Genomic DNA, 17,091 nt, shown 5'->3' with positions numbered 1-17,091 from the left:
GTTGCTTTCTTCTGCACTTGTCACAGAATTGGTCATGTGCTGCACCATAAACAAATGCTCATTTCTGTCATCACCCTGTCTACTAAAAGATGCATAATTCCCTTGTTGTAATTTTCCATTCACAATTTCATTCTGCTTTTTATAGTAGTCTTTAGCCATATGATCCATTTTACCACAATAATAGCATTCAACATTGTTGTTTGCATTTTGCCCTTTTTGCCATCCACCACGACCTCTTTGGCTCCCCCTGCCTCTAGAGTTACCACGTCCTCCTCCATAGGACTGGTTTTCTTGAGTTTGCTGCATATTATGATTTCTACCACAGCCTCTAGATCGGCCTCCTCTACCTCTGCCTCTACCTCTTCTAGCATTTGAGTAGAAGACAGCTTCTTTTGAAGTTCCTCCTGAAGAAGATGCACCACCATTTCTCTGCTCCTCAGAAATTAGAAGAGCAATCAACTCCTCAAAATCAGGAAATCTTTCATGGACGGAAATGGATGTTCGGAACTGTGCATAATCCTTTCCTAGACCATTCAAGGTCACAGAAACTAAATCATCATCTTCCACTGGCGACCCAATGGAAGCAAGTGCATCTGCAATCTTCTTCACCTTCATGTGGTAGTCATTGATGCTCATACTTTCTCTTTGCACATTGTGCAACTCTTGCTTGAGCTGCATTTTCCTGGCTTGCGTATTTGTGCTATACATTTTTGACAGAGTATCCCATGCCTCCTTTGGCATACTTGCATCCTGAATATGCATAATCATAGAGTCTGAAATACTGATAGACAGCCAGTACATAACTTTTTTGGCTCTCTCATGCCATCCTTTAAATGCCTACATTTTCTATTGATTGGGAACATCAGGAAGAACTGGTTCTTCTTCATTTCCTGCAACGAATTCCCAATATTCTTTTCCCATAAGGAAATTCGTCATTCTAAACTTCCATGCTTGGAAGTTGTTCTTGTCAAGCTTTTTAGTGACAATCTGTGAAAGAGAATCAAATGCCATTACAGAACACTGCAAAAAATTCTGTCACTGCAAAAAACACAGCTTCAGTCTCACAAGGGCAAATCTGCAAAATTGACGAAAGTGATATTTGACCACACAGTCACTTCCTAGTGACGATTTTGCATCAACAAGAAACAAGGATGATTCTGTAACTCCCAATGTCTCTGTGAATAGGCATACGATGCAATTTCTACATTAACTTTTCACCGACCTGTAGAACAGTGGTCACACAGCAAAAACAGGGCCTTTTCTTGAGTGCATGCGAAAAACTTCTGCCTCCGAAATAGGCATCGAAATGGCCTCAAATAAAAAAAACAGGGCAACCAAGGGCTAAAGCCCCTTCCCGCAGCATATACTGCCCTCTTGCTACACCCGAAGGGTCTCTCAATCTGAGACAATGCACTCTGCACTTTCCGGCTGTGCTACCTGTAGAGACTTGCTCCCAAAAGAGAAAAATGAAAGCAACACTGGTCCTCTTACCAGAACACCACGAACTTGGTTTGCTTTCTTGAGCTCCTTACCACGAACAAGGCTTTGATACCATGTCAAGATTTTGGGAGAGAAGGAAGGAGTCTCACTTGTAGCTTTCTTGCTTGCACAATGGGGGAATACACACATAGGTGGAGGCTGAAAACAGTTTTCCTCTTCTTAGTTGTGTAAGCCAAAAAGAACTCAAGTACATAGAAATAGAAGAACCCTATATATGGGTCCTAAACCAAACTCAACTAACTAGGGTGGCATACTAACTGAGCCACGAACTAGAATAGATAAGGATAGTTGTCATCTAGCTATTATTCATGGGCGGTGTACCAACCGCATCTACAGCTAACAAGTCGGTGACATAAATGCACAACGGTCACCCTGGCATATCACGAGTGGAGCTCGATATCTCAACAAAAAATACACAACAAAACATATTACCACAGCTCTCGCCCTACCCCTGACAAAATCAAGGCATGAAAATCCTCGAGAGATAGGCCCAACATAATCTGATAGAAATCCAGAGCGAGTCTTGAACCAACTGCTCGAACACAAACTGGCTAAAAATCCTATCAAAAAGGTCATCCTAGTGGTGGTTTGAACTACCTACCTAACTTAAGACAACTATACCAGGACTTTCTACTAAGCGAGAACTCCTATAGCCTGGTCATCATAATTTTTTTTTATAACACACTTTTCGTTCAGAGTTTCCATACCCGGGCGTGTAAAAAGGAGAGGGAGCTGAGCATAGTGTGACCCAAGGAGAATAGGCCATCACTTGGTACCTAAGAATCTACCAAGTACTCACAAGGTGACTTAATGCTCACTTTTATTTTCACTCTGACCTTCATTTTCTTTTCTTTTCAGCTTGCTGCTACCCCTAGGAAGACAAGGCATCAGCCCTGGGTACTCATCCCTAGGAACCTACCAAGCCTTCGCAAGACGATAATCAACTGCTTTTAGGAATTTTCTTCCTTTTTCATCTTATTTTCTTATTGAGGGGTTAGAACCCCTTTTACACACCTCTGTAATTTTGTTTTTGAGATACACTCAGGACTTACTCTTCTTTTGATATTTTGGTAGGCTTCTCTAACCACCTCACTGTAATAGGGACTCCTAGGATAACTGCCTAACAAGTAGCAAGCGGGAAGGACAAGATCACAAGGACTACCCTCTATCACAGGTCTTTATCACCTAACAATGTCCTAACAAGAGGTAGAAAACTACTCAAATCTCCCCCAGATATACCTAACCTAAACTTGGAACTTCATGCCTTAATTGTCGGTCCCCAACAAATGAAAAGAAATCAACCCCCACATACACATATAACATTATCCACTTAAGGGAAACTCAGAAAGGGAACGATACCACTTGGAATGGCCACAAGAAGCTCCTCCATAGCAAAGGCTCCTTCCAGTGACTTCGTGAACCTATGTGATGCAAGCACTAAAATAGGAAACCATTAAACGTATCTACACCAAACAGACAGATGGCTCTCTTGGCCTAAGGAAATATCACATTTCACACCCATCAAAACTGGCCCTCATGGCCTAAAGCAATAAATCATTTAAAATTGACAAAAATCTGCCCGCTTGGCCTAAGGACATCAAGCCTTAAAACCCTAAAAAGACAGAACCCTCTTGTCCTAATGGACATCAAACAAAACAATTAGTATATATCCCCCCTTTTGAAATCTCGCTAATACAAGAAGATGCTCCAGCCCAAGGAGGAAATAGGGCTCCTGCCCTAAACTAAATGCATTAGATTGTGCCCCATGCCTCCTGCATAAATAGCAATAGGTGTACACATAACATATCATCTGACCAACCTATGGGTCCATGATAACAAAGGCAAATGGGTTTCGACCACTCTTTGCATCATCCATACTAACCATCACCTGCCATATAAGGCATGTTCTGATTAAAAACCCCCATAATTGACCGTGTCCTATCTCATCATTAATAGAGATATCCAAACCAAGACCATAGTTGAAGAAAAGTTTTTCTTCATAAGCAAAGTTGGCTAATGAATCAGAAAACTAATTCCAATATCATGGAACCAGCTGAAGAGACACTCTCTCAAACTCGTCGAGCATGGTCATAGTAGTGTGATAATACATAGAAAGAATGGAATTTCGTACTGTGTAAGTCCCATTTAGTTGGTTCAATACCAATTGGGAATCCCCCTTTACTAACAACTGACGGATATCGCCCTTCTTAGAAATATTCAGGCCCATGATTAAAGCTTTGTATTCCATCATGTTATTGGTAAATCCATCCTTGAGATAAACAGCTAATTTCATCATGACTCTACATTGGGATCTCTAATAACTACCCCTATATCCCCTTTCTTGTTGGGACCCTTGGACGCTTCATCAAAGTTACCTCTATTCGTAACTATGATAGTCAAAATTCAGCATATTGAGAGGATGTACTAAAGGCTCCATCCCATCTTCTTCATTGAATAAAATAGGGATGCTTGTCAGAATTCGTAAGCAGTGATGATAGAAGACTTTGATTTCCTAGACAAATGATTTGTCCTCTTGCTCAATCACTTTATATCCCTTACTCCACCAGATAAGCTTTCCTTGATGATATCGCTGCTCCAAGTATGGGTGTTTCAAGTAAGAAATAAGCCACCCCATCAGCCAATATTTTCTCTTGTAGATTTCTAATTAACCCCGTCTTGACCTACAAGGTATTTATTTCATTAGTGCATTTAGAGATAATAAGGTTTAATCTTATTAAGATTAACCTTATTTTTAAACTCCACTCCCTCAAGATTAGCCAATAATATCGTGGATTTATTTTTTCCCATTCTTATGATCTTATAGGGACTATCCCATTTGGGCTCAAGTTTTCCTGGAAACAATTCTCTACGTGCATCATAATATAGAACTAGTTGTCCCTTCTCAAAGGTATATCTCTTTGCTTTTAAATCATACAACTGCTTCATTTGACGCTTAGCCACTTCCTGGTGCAACAGACTCTATAGTTTGAGCTAATCCAAGTGGGATAGAGTTGTAAAGCACTCGAAGAGTGCATCCTCATCACCCAAAGAGTGATTGATTGAGAATCTTATAGTTGGCAACTCGATCTCTAAGGGCAAAACACACTTCTCCCCATAGACTAGCTTGAACGGGGTGTGGCTAGTGGATCGTTTAAATGTCATGTTATACACCCACATCGCCACAAATAGTTTCTTATCCCAGTCTTGCTTATTTTCGAACACTATTTTTGATAAAATACCAACAAGCTACTTGTTAGTACTTTCAACCTTCCCATTTGCCTGTGGGTTATAAGGAGTTGTCTTATTGTGCTTAATTTGCCTAGGCTTTTAATCACCTTGTCTAGAAAATGGGTTCCACGGTTTGATACTAATTATTTTGGCAGACCGAAATGGCATATAATCTACTCTAATAGGAAAGTGATAGTCTCTTCTGCGTTGTCCTTCCTCGTCGCTCGTGCTTCTGAATAGTCAGTCGCCTACTATGATATATCTCTTCAGTGTAGAGGATGATGGGGTAATAGGACCCACAAAGTTGATGCCCCACTTTTCAAATGGAAGCATAGCCATAATCTGAGTAAGGGGTCGCTTCCTGTTCTCCCTACTGTCATGTCGTTGAAAAATATCACATCTCTTGACATACTCGAATGCATCTTGGAAAATGGATGGCCACCAATAGCTCGCTCTCAAAGCTTTTTGTGTAGTTAGCCGCCCAGCAAAGTACCCTCCGCAACATGGCACTCTTCCAAAATGAATGGAACCTCATTAGGCATCACACATTGGCGATAGATATCATCAACCCCTACCGATATAGTGTTCCTGCGATCATAGAAAATTTCAAAGCCTGCTATCTAATTTTCCTCTTTTTTAATTTTGATAAATCGGCTATAGTCTCTCTTGTTGATAAATAATGCATTAAAGCAACATACTAAGATGGAATGGAGGTTGTATCAATTTTAAACATTTTCTCAATATCACTTCTTTCAACTAAAGTCTCTATTGGCTCCCTAAAATCCACAAGGCATTCCACAATACCCTGCAGCTTCGGTGGCTTACTTCTAATCTTATAATCAAATTCTTGCAAAGTGATTAGCCACTTGGCTAAAGGATCAGACGGTTGTAGCTTATTCATCAGCAATCTAAGCCCCTCTGCCTTCGTATAGAAAACTACCTTCTCATAGAGAATGTAGTGGCTAAATTTTTTTAGTCTGTCCGACTAGCAAAAGCAATTGGATGATACCATTTTTCCTCCCAGATTTGGGATAAACAATAGCTGATACTATACGTGGAGGCTATTGAAAATATGTAGAATACTTTGCCCCTTTTTGGTGGTTTTAAAACTGATGCTTTTACTAGCTCCTCTTTCACATAATCAAAAGCAACCTTACGAGGGTCACTCCATTCAAATAGATAGCTAAAGGATAATATATTCGTTAGTGGCAACATTCTTTCTACCATGGCAATTATAAACCTCTAGTAGTACCCTATAGATGATAGAAAGCTATGTACTTCTTTCAGAGTGCATGGCAGACTCATGGTGACTATGACCTTGATTTTTTCAAGGTTAGTTGCGATCCCTACTGAACTGACCACATGGCCTAGCAATAGCCCATAAGGCACCCCAAAGATGCAGTTCCGTGGGTTAAGAGCTATGTAAAATTGTTTACAGTGCTCAAAACACTTTCTTAAAATAATCAACTGCCTTTCTCTTATGGTGGTTTCCCCTAGATCATCAATAAATACTTTTAATTCCTTTGGGGAGATCTCATCAAAGGTCATGTCTACTGTTTGTTGCCATGAACCAGGTGCATTGCATAAAACAAAGGCCATCACATGGTATGCAAAGGTGCTGAAGACAGTAATGAAAGTTCTTTTTAGCTTATATTCTTCTGCAATCTCCATCTGGTTGTATCCCGCAAAGCAATCCATAAACAAATATATTTTCCTACCCGCTAACTGGTCCAAAATCTGGTCAATAAAGGGCAACAGGTAGTAGTCCTTAATTGTCTGCTTATTTAGCTCTCTAAAGTCTATGCAAAGCAAGATTTGATTATTTTTCTTCTTCTTGATAACAACAAGTGAACAACATTCAGTGTACTGAACAGGGAAGATCAAACCAACTTGTCGCAATTTTTGTAACTCCTTGAACAGCTTGTCCCTCAGCTCAAAAGGCATACACCTTACTTTCTGATGCATAAGACAACTACCTTCCTTTAGAGGAATGGTATGAATAGCCATGTTGGGAGGAATACCTCTCAGCTCATCATAACTCCATGCAAAAATGTCACGGAACTCTTGGATAAGGGACACATAGTCCTCCCTTTCTTCCACACTGAGCATGGACCCTAATTTAATTGGCTACAGATCATTTGGCGTACCAAGATCCAACTCAATCACATCTGTGTCTCTTATTCGATCTTGAGCTTCTATTTTCAGAGTTATTTGATAGATGTCCTCTGTAGTGGACTTTCTTTTGATTTATCACTCGATGACGTCTCACTAGCAGATACATCTTCTAATGTCTCTAATTTGGTAGATGATAGAGGAGCTCTCTTGCTTTGAGGAGACTCTGGGTAAGCATCTATTACCACCCGATTAGCACCTCTGTCAAATATCAATCGACTAGTAGGTATATCTACTTGACAATCGGATCACAAGATCCATGGCCTTCCTAACAATACTTGATAGCTTGGCCGTCTTGCGAACCTAATGACCCTAAATTCCATAGTGCAATCCGCACTCATGACGCTCACAAGGAATTTGGCAATACAACCTTCAGGTTGTCTTAAATTGATCAGCCATTCGTAGAATTTTGGAGGCATTTTTTGGATTGCTAGACCCAACCTCTACATCAATTCTAAACTCATGATGTTAACAGATGATCTTGTATCCACAATAGAATGATCCACTAGTATTCTATCAATGTAGGCTATAGCCCTTGGGCAATTTTTTTTCAGCATGCTCCCACCAATCCTCTCTTACTCATGCTATGCCCAAAGGTTCCATGATATACTGAGTATGCAGGATCTTTTTAAATTCCTTGCGCACTCTTGGAGACAGCCTAATCAACTGCAAGAGATTCACATCTGGTCTAAATTCACAAAGAGAGCTTGCCAAATCAAATTCATGATAGTTTGCTAGAGCTCTCTTCTCTCGCCAGAACATTCTCTCTTTTAATCTTTGAACTAGATTTGGTACTTCCTTCTTAGCTTTTGCATTTCTCCTTGGCAACTCCTTATCCTTCTTAGTGTCAACTTTACTCCCTACAGGTTTTAAAGGTCCCCCTTTCATGTCGGGGTTAAGGACTTACATCCCTTTGTCATCTTGTTTAGGGTTTTCATTGACAGGTTTCACATGATATTTGTTACCTTCTCTACCCTTTTGACCTCTCGTAATGGCCCGCAAGTTACAAGCTTCAGTGCCATTAACTCGTATAGCCTCAATGAGGCTAACTCCATTTCCACTAGGCAGCTCCTCTACAGTAGCCTTACCTCTTTGAAGTATTTTTTTTGGCCCATCATCTCGCTAAAGATTGTTCCCTTGCGCATGGTGGTTAATAGGACTTGGTTGTCTACTACCTTGTTGGAGAGAGATAATCTTACTCCAATAGGTGGCAGCCAAATGGCTGGACTTCCCACATGTGTCGCATTTGACATTTGGACAATTTCTAGGGTAGTGCTGGCCACCACACCATTTACAACTAAATCTTGAGGGTGCACCCTCTTCAAGGCATCTACTTCCTATCAAATTCTGTTGTTTTTTAAGGAAATTAACATCAATGACTACTTGTCTATATTTTTTGAAAATCATGTCCGTGCAGTGCTTCATCATATCCTTAACTTTGTTAAGGACATTCCATGCACTTGACTCATAGCCATGATTGTCTATTCGTCGTTCCATTGGCCTGACAATTTGATTGGGTATTGGTTGCTGACTCACGGGAACAAGGTTAGGGTTTGATGCTTGGCCTCCAACATTTGGCGGAGCCATCTAACTAGCCATAGGCATAGTCACACTGGGAGGAGCTGGCAATAAAGGCACATTTTGGACCATGCTTCCTCTCACATTCGGGTTAGTCATAGCTATCCCTTGACTTCCATTGTCATTGGTCAGTGCCAAATTATTTCCCAAAACCAGACCCATATTAAGATTGGTTCAAGATGCATATGCCGCTTGTAGTCATGATTCGACTTCTTGTGCTCATCTAATGGCAGTGTCTATATTCAGTAAAGTGACACTACTCAACTACACCTCAATGTTGAAGTCTAGACCATGCAAAAAAATATTGCAACTGGGTAGCTGTTGGGATAGGGATAGAGGCTTGCAATTTGCGAAAGACCTATTTTAACTTCTTGGCATATGCTCAGATATCCTCATGTAGCTCTTGGCGTGTCACATTTAGTACCCGTAGCCAATATTGACCACCCCTTTCAGGGGCAAACTCCCTTCGAAAGGCTTTGAAAAATAAATCAATAGTGGTTATGGTTTCGGCCTCTAGGCTATGATACCATATGGCAGCTCTTTCTTTGAGAGTCAGATTAAAGAACATCATTAAATGTCTTTCATCTTAGATATGATAGTTGAACATAAACTTTTGAAACTCCCTAATGTGGAGCTCCGCATCTTCCTCCACTAACCCATTAAAGATGGGCAGGGAAAAACCTAAAGCTGGAAAATCTTTCATTTCAACAAGTATAGCAATAGGTTGTGCCATCATGGTAACAACTGGATTCACTGTAAGGGTTTAAACAACTGTAACTATAGCTCCACTCGAGGACTGATTAGAGGGGGGAAGTACTAGAGCTTCCTCCCCCTAACAGAATGTGTGTCCAGCTAGGGTTACCAAGACCCTACACTTGTAAGGATATTGGGCTACTCCTTTGCGGAGAATATCTTATGTTTATCTCAGCCTGCCATCTAGCTCATTCAACCCTTTCTTGCTTTTGGAGCTTTGCTTGACGGTCTTGTGAGTCTACCTCACTAATTTCTGGCATACACTAGAGAATAGGTCCCAATCGACCAAGGCACAGAAACCACCACTTATAAGCGGCTCCTGGCAAATGCACCACCTGTCGGGACCTAGAACAGGCCCGACACTGGCTATAGCACTAGCCAGGCCTCTATAACATTCACAAGACAACCCCACACGGCCTCGTGGCCAGGGAGCGTCCAAGGGACACACTATCCTAATTGCTATTATAGATATTGCATTTGTAATGGAATATTTCCCTGCCTTACTCCTCAAAGGGAGATCCCATACATCGTGGTATAGTACATCAATGTAGTACAAACATAAAGGAGGCACCCCTCCGACTGAATGTTGTGGCCCCATTGTAGCTCTCCTACACTAAGAGGATTAGCCCCAAGGTGCACTGCTCTAATATAAAGAACACACAACCAATCTTCACTCTTATATATTTTGAATGATCCAGGATATTTGATATTTCCTTACCAAGCTTTCCCCACGAAACCGTTCATCTACCCTATAGCTCGGGTTTTCTTACACACTCCAGGTAGGTCAATGCTTGGAAAACAAGTGCAATGCGTCCAAGTTTGATACCATGTTATGCTCAATGCAAGTGTGAATGACCATTGTGCTCAAGCATTTTATAATTAGAAACCAGCTAGGTGAAGTGTAAAAATAGCCATTTAATGCTTTTCCAACTAATCGTACATGCGACGTTGATAGAGACTAGCATCAAATTTCTTTGTGCTACTAATCTCCTTAATTCAAATGATAATCCATCCTATGTGTTATGCATAGACAAATATATTAGAATTTGAATCATTTTCAGCAACTAACCGCTTTCACAAACCCTCTTTCTCCCTACCATTTAGATTTTGCATTCGTTGGGTAGGTGTAACATCCATTTTTATGTAGTTTTTCATGTAAAAATCAATAAAGACATACTCTAATATAGAAAAAAGGCTTGATCCTCATGCTCCAGCCTTGTTATACGCTCACAAACATAAAATGTATTTTTTTCTAAATTTTTAGGCACAAAAACTATTTTTTTATTTTCTCTATTTTTTCCTATTTATTTGTTCATAAAAATGTGATAATTCAGAATTATGAGTTCTTACTGATCAAGGACACTCAACATCATTTTCTTATTCATATTCATCTCATATGAACCCAAAAAACCCAACAAAAACCCCAAATTCTATTATTTCCATGAAAACTACAACTTAGGGGTTTTGCATGTTTAAGGGAAAATTATTATACTACTGAATTTTTTAATTTTTCCTTAGCATTTCTGAGAAAACACAGCATGGGAAACCAATACCAATAATCCTCAAGCAATTTCTTCAACCATTTATCATAAAACAAAAGAAAATATCATTTATGTATAGAAACCCGTGGGTTTTGAGGCTCGTATGTCGTGGTCGGGAGGCCCCTGATGCTTCTTCTTTGCCATTGATGCACTCTCTTGGCTTGATCTGTGATCTCCACTACTCCAACATCATCATTTGCTCCGGATTCTTCATCACACTCCACCCCCTTCTCTCTTGAATTGATGCGTACGAACAACAACAAGAGGAGAGAGGAGAGAGAAATACTAGATTTTCAGAATTTGATTGGTTGAACCATATTACACGCATGAATAGTCAAAATCTTGCTCTTCCCTCATAGATCAGCAATCATCCACCCTCTCTCTACATTATGCAACCGTCAAGATGTGCCAAATTGGGAATTTGAGGGGGTGCAAAAAAAATTCCCCCCCCCCTCTGTCGTGCATGTTTTTCCATTTTTGCCAAAGTTTCATTACCATTTCATTTCATTTGCTAAAGAAACTAGTTCACACCCCTCATGTTCACATTGTTCGACAAGTGGATATTTTGGTTTTGAGGGGGAAAACTGACTCGGATTCGAGATCTGTCTGGATAGGCGACTTTGAGCATCGAATGCCAAACCTTGTGCGGATTAAATGGGGGGTCAAATGACCTTTGATTGACAAACCAAGACTTGAGTTGGATTCCTGACATCGAAATGCATCTAGGAAAACTCCAGCTTAGCCATTTGCCACCATTTGTTTTTTCATGAAAATTTGGTCTTTGGCACTTCCTGGGCACTTTCTGCTCCAAAAAGGCCTCAAATGCTTCAAGAAAGGTTCAAAATCGGTAAATCCATCTCTCATGGTCATTAAAGATCCCTAGCATAGGATTGATATGAAAATGGGAGTATATTTAGGACACTCTTTTACTAATAATATGGCAGAATACAAGGCCTTGATTATGGGGCTGAATGTAGCCTGATGTGGTGGTATCCATCAATTATTGGTGAAAGGTGACTTGAAATTAGTGATCAACTAGTTGAATGGGACCTATAGTGTTCAGGATCCCATCTTACAAATGTATCATCATGCAGCCTTGGATAGGTTGCATATTTGTGAGATGGTGACTTGTCAGCTAGTTCCTCGATAGTGGAATCGCTTCGTGGATTCCCTGGCCAATTATGCTTTTGTTGAAGATAGCTTTTTCAATTGTGATCAAGGGGAGCTCTTATAATTACCTTCTAACATTAGCCTAGGACTACTTTGGGTTCTTCTTGTTGACACGCCCTATTTTGGCCATCGATGGCTAGTTTGGGCTATGAGTCAATTAGCAATTGAGCACCTTTCTATTATGTCATGGACACACAAGATTGTTTATTGTCATATTCATCAGATACCCCTTGCTATTTATGTAGGAGGGTTAGCCAATAACTTGATGCATTCAATGTAGGGCCTAAGGAGTATGTATCCTTGGTCAATCTTGTGCTTCAGTAGAGTTATATTGGGACCAAGTGTTTATTTGATTAGTATGCTGTTGAATTGTTATTATGTGGATTATCTCATTAGGCCAAGAGGGCCAATTATTATGTAGTGAAATGTAATATTTTGTTAGGCCAAGAGGGCCATGTGCTTGTTTAGTGCACATGTGGTTAATGGGTTTTGTTTTAGTGTTGTTCTACATAGATTTAGCAAAACCTGAAGGGAGTTGCTTGATGTGCGGAAGCTTCTTATAGCCAAGTCTAGGTAATGTTCTTTCTTTATGTTAATGCTATATGTGTTTATGTACTTGGGGAGAATTGTTCTTTTGTTGGGGACTTGCAGTCAGCATGATGTCCTAGCATTAGGTTAGGTATATCTGGGGGAGTTTTGAGTAATTTTCTACCTCTTATAGAGACATTGTCAGGCATTGAAGACCTATTTTTGGAAGGCAGACCTAGTGTCCCTGTTGGTGTGAGATAGTTAGAGAAGCCAATCGAAGTGAAAAGAAGAGAAAACTTTGAATATATCTGAAATATAAAAATATAGAGGTGTGTAAAAAGGGGTTCTAACCCCTAAAATAGAAAAGAAAAGGAAGCAAAATCTTAAGAGCAATTGATTATCACCTTGTAAAATCTTGGTAGGTTCTTGGGGACATGTTAGATCCCCGGGGCTGATACCTTGTCTTCCTAGGGATGGCATCTAGCTCAAAAAGAATTACCAAGGTTGGAGCGAAAATAAAAGTGAGAGGAAAAGAAAAAATTGACATGTCGTCTCGCAAGAGCTTGGTAGGTTCTTGGGTACTAAGTCACAACTTGAAGTTGATGCCTTGTTCTCCTTGCGTCACTCTACTCTCAGCTCCCTCCTTTTTACATGCTCGAGTATGGAAACCTTGAAAGAAAAATATGTTAAAAGAAAATCTATGATGACCAAGCTATAGGAGTCCTCGTCTAGTAGGAGTTCTTAATCCAGTTGTCCTAAGTTGGGTCCGTAGTTTAGGCCACCACCTAGGATAACTTCTTTGATGGTTCTTTTTAGCCAATCTGTGTTGGAGCAGTTGGTTAGCGACTCGCTTTGGATCTCTGCTAGATTATGCTAGGCATATTCCTTGTGGATTTTCATGCCTTGATTTGGTCAAGGGGTAGGGTGAGAGTTGTTCTTGTGCTTTATTGAGTATTATTTTTTGTGGCAGCTTGATACTTTTAATGGTTGTTTTTTGTGCAGATTAGTTCATGGGATTTGACGGGCTAAGTCGCCCTATCCCGTGGTCGCCAATGAGAGCTGGATTTTGGGACCCGTTTTTAAAGCGGAAAAGTGGCGCATGAGGTGCAAAAAAACCATTGCAAAATGAAAAATAAAACAATTGCAGATCGATGAGCTAGAGTTTTCCTAGATGGAGTTCGATGCCAAAAACGGAATGCAAGTCTCGATTTGTCGATCGAAGTCCGTATGACCCCCCATCTTATCCCTGCAAGGTTTGTCCTTACAAAGAAACTATGTGATTTGAGATCTAAAAAGTGCGTGATGGAGGCTAAGTTTATAGATTTTGATGCCACGGAGCTGCTGGCACAAATCTGAGTTCATTTGCCCCTCCAAAATGCAAAAATCTACTTGTCGGGAAGTGTGAATACCCAAAGTATCAACCGGATATTTTATAAATGAAATGACATGAAATGAAATGTTAATGATTTAGAAAAACATACAAAAACCAGCCATGAGGAAGGAGGGGGAGCAAATATTATTATGCCCCATATTTGTGGGATTTGATGCCTCTCCAATGCTGGGAATCATCAAAAGATGATTGCACATCCCTGATCTACTCCGTAAGGGCTTCAATTTGGTTGTGAGCACACAAATTTTCATGATGGAAATCAAAATGCTGATTTTCAATATTTCTCTCTCCTCTCTCATCTCTTTTATTATTGTGTGTTTCCATGGATTAATGTGTGAGAAAAGGGTGTGGGATGAGATGAGAGATTTTGATCGTGGGATGACGCTGGAGCATAAAGGAGCATAGATTGAGGTTGGAAGGATTGTTAGTTGTTGGAAAGCATCAATCGACCTCCAATCATGAGCCACGTACATCAGAAGGCATGATTCTATGAGTAAGTAGTAGATTCAATTATTTTATGATAAATTTGAAATGGTTGCATTCGGTTGCCAATGCTCTGATCCATAAGAAACATTAAAGAAATCAAGAAAAATCACACATACACACACACACACACACACACTCTCTCTCTCTCTCTCTCTCTCTCTCTCTCTCTCTCTCTCTCTCTCTCTTTGAGCGGCACCTTGGCAATAGGAAAAAGGACCAATTCTAATAGGTAGATTACTAAGACTTTTATAGCCTTAGGGGGGTGGGGGGTACCCTCCCCTCTCTCCCTCTCTCTCATCCTTATCATTATCAATGAGGCTCTTTGTAGATGTCCATTTGTTTGATGGCATGGTCAGGGAGGATAGTCTATAGTCTTGCATTGGTGAGCTAAGGGAGTCAACATGGTGATGGTGGTGGTGTGCCTATTTGCATAGCAGTGACTGGTCATAGCGTGATGGTTGATGTCAGCAAGATTCGATAGCAAGGAGTTAGTAAGTATAAAGATAATATTTAAAATTTTAAAGTTATTATCTTTAGATTATTTTACTCCCTCCCAAGTGTTTATGCAGGTACCTAGAAAGCCTCATTTAGATGCAATTAGATGTGTATTGAGATATGTGAAGTCCACCTTGCATTAAGGACTTTTTTTATATAACACAAGTAAGGATCTATAAGTGTTTAGGTACACACATGTATATTGGGTTGGTAGCAAGTACAATACAAGATCTACTAGTGGATTCATGCTTTCCCTTGGTAGTGTAGTAGCAACCAACAGTTGCTTTATCGAGTATAGAGGTTGAGTATAGAGGGGCTACTATGGCAACGTGTGAGATGGCATGTCTACAAAAAGATCATGAATTGCAACTGTGCATTGTTCTTGAAATAATGACGACACATAAGCTCTATGCCAAAAAGAAGTGTGTATTCTTCAAGTAGAAAGTTGAGCATCTTGGATTCATATAGTATTTGAGGAAGGAATTGTGGTGGATCCTGCCAAGGTCAAAGATATTCAAGAATGGGCACCTCCAACTCGACAAATACGATATCTACCATTGGTTGAATTTGCTTACAATGTGTCCTATTATAAAAGCATTTGCATGACTTCATTTTTAAGGATTGTATGGGCAAGATTGTCTTACATCGCTCAGCTTTTCTTGTCCTATCCTAAAGGTAGAAGATTCTAAGAAGATGTTAGAAGAAATTGATGAGAAAGTTAAAGCCATCAAACAAGATATCCAAGTTGCTAAGGATATTGACAAAAAACATTTGTTGATCTAGGAAGATAAGAATTGATCTTCAAAGAAGGAGACATGATTTTTATCCATGTCTACCCTAAGAAACATTCCTTATCCTTGGGAAAATTTAAGAAGTTGAGCCCAAGATTTGGGGGCCATACAAGGTTAAAATTCACGATGTGTTTCATATTAGCATATTGAAAGGTTATGTAGCCAATCCTAATCATGTTCTTAATGATCAACAAGTTGTAATGCCAAGGAGTCTTTTAGCATACTTGATGTAAAAGAGATAATGCTAAGAAGTACAATCATTAGAGAGTACCTCATCTAATGGAAGGATAATCCTGATGAGGATTCCACTTTGATCAATGAGAAATCATTGTGTAAGCAATACCCCCAATTTCTTTCAAGATGAGGACATCTCAATTCATCCAAGTGGAAAAGGATGTAATATTCTATGCCCCCCCCCCCAATCGTGTGTGAAATGGGGACTTGGGGGGGAGGGGAATTAATCTAAAATTTAAAAAATTAAAAATTTAAAGATGAGATTTATATCTACCAGCTCACCATCTCGACTAGTGTTGCCATGAGTCATCATGCCATGACTATTCACTACCATGAAAATGAACATGCTACCACCATCACCAAGTCAACTCCCCTAGCTCACTGGTGTAAGACTACACACTCTTCTCTTCCACCATGTCACCAAAAAAATGTATGATTTGTGAAGAGACTCATTGATAATGATAAGAATGAGATAAGAAGAGAGAGGAGAGAGTTCCCCCCCTCTAAGGCTATAAAAGCCTTAGCACTCTCAGAGGAGATAAGGTCATTTATCTTATTGCTAGGATACTACTTATAGAGAGAGAGAGAGAGAGAGAGAGAGAGAGAGAGAGAGAGAGAGGGAGAGAGAGAGAGAAACATGGAGCAAAAGTGGAAGCACAAGCAGAAGCAAGAAGAGAGCAAAAGCTGTGGAGATTCAATCAAGAGAAAAGAGAGTAATATGTGGAAACTCCAATAGTCACAATGTGTGACATACATTTCCTTATTCTATTGCCACTAAAAGATTAAAGAATTAAGTGAAAATGGGCACCCATCTACAGTGTACAAGTGTGTGGATACAATATACAAGTAAATATAGCTAGCTAGGCACAAGCAAGCTTTAATCCCCAAGAACCTCCTACCTAAAGGTTGTTGAGATATTTGCAATCACACCTACTTCAGTCCCTTTGTAAGGAGCAGTAAGGGTTCAAGACTAGACTCCCATATGCACAGTAGGAGAAGTGCTACCATTCAGTTTCCTATAAAGCATTGTACTTGCACTCTTTTTCTAAGTAGTGAAAGTACTCTTTTCTTTCCAATAAAGTGTCCTTGTCAGTGTCCACACACAAGATTGTGTTTATGAGTCCAAGTCTCAACCTTGGAACCTAATTCACTTGTGTGACAATTTGACTTGTCAGTGCCAATGTCTTCATGAGTTCATTCTTCCTATTTCAACCTTCATAGCTTC

This window comes from Lygodium microphyllum, chromosome 25 (genome assembly GCF_053477565.2).
Source record: "Lygodium microphyllum isolate KBCC chromosome 25, Lygodium_microphyllum_v1.1.10, whole genome shotgun sequence".
Classification (NCBI taxonomy): domain Eukaryota; kingdom Viridiplantae; phylum Streptophyta; class Polypodiopsida; order Schizaeales; family Lygodiaceae; genus Lygodium; species Lygodium microphyllum.
The sequence above is the reverse complement of the archived record's forward strand: the minus strand, read 5'-3'. Positions refer to the sequence as shown.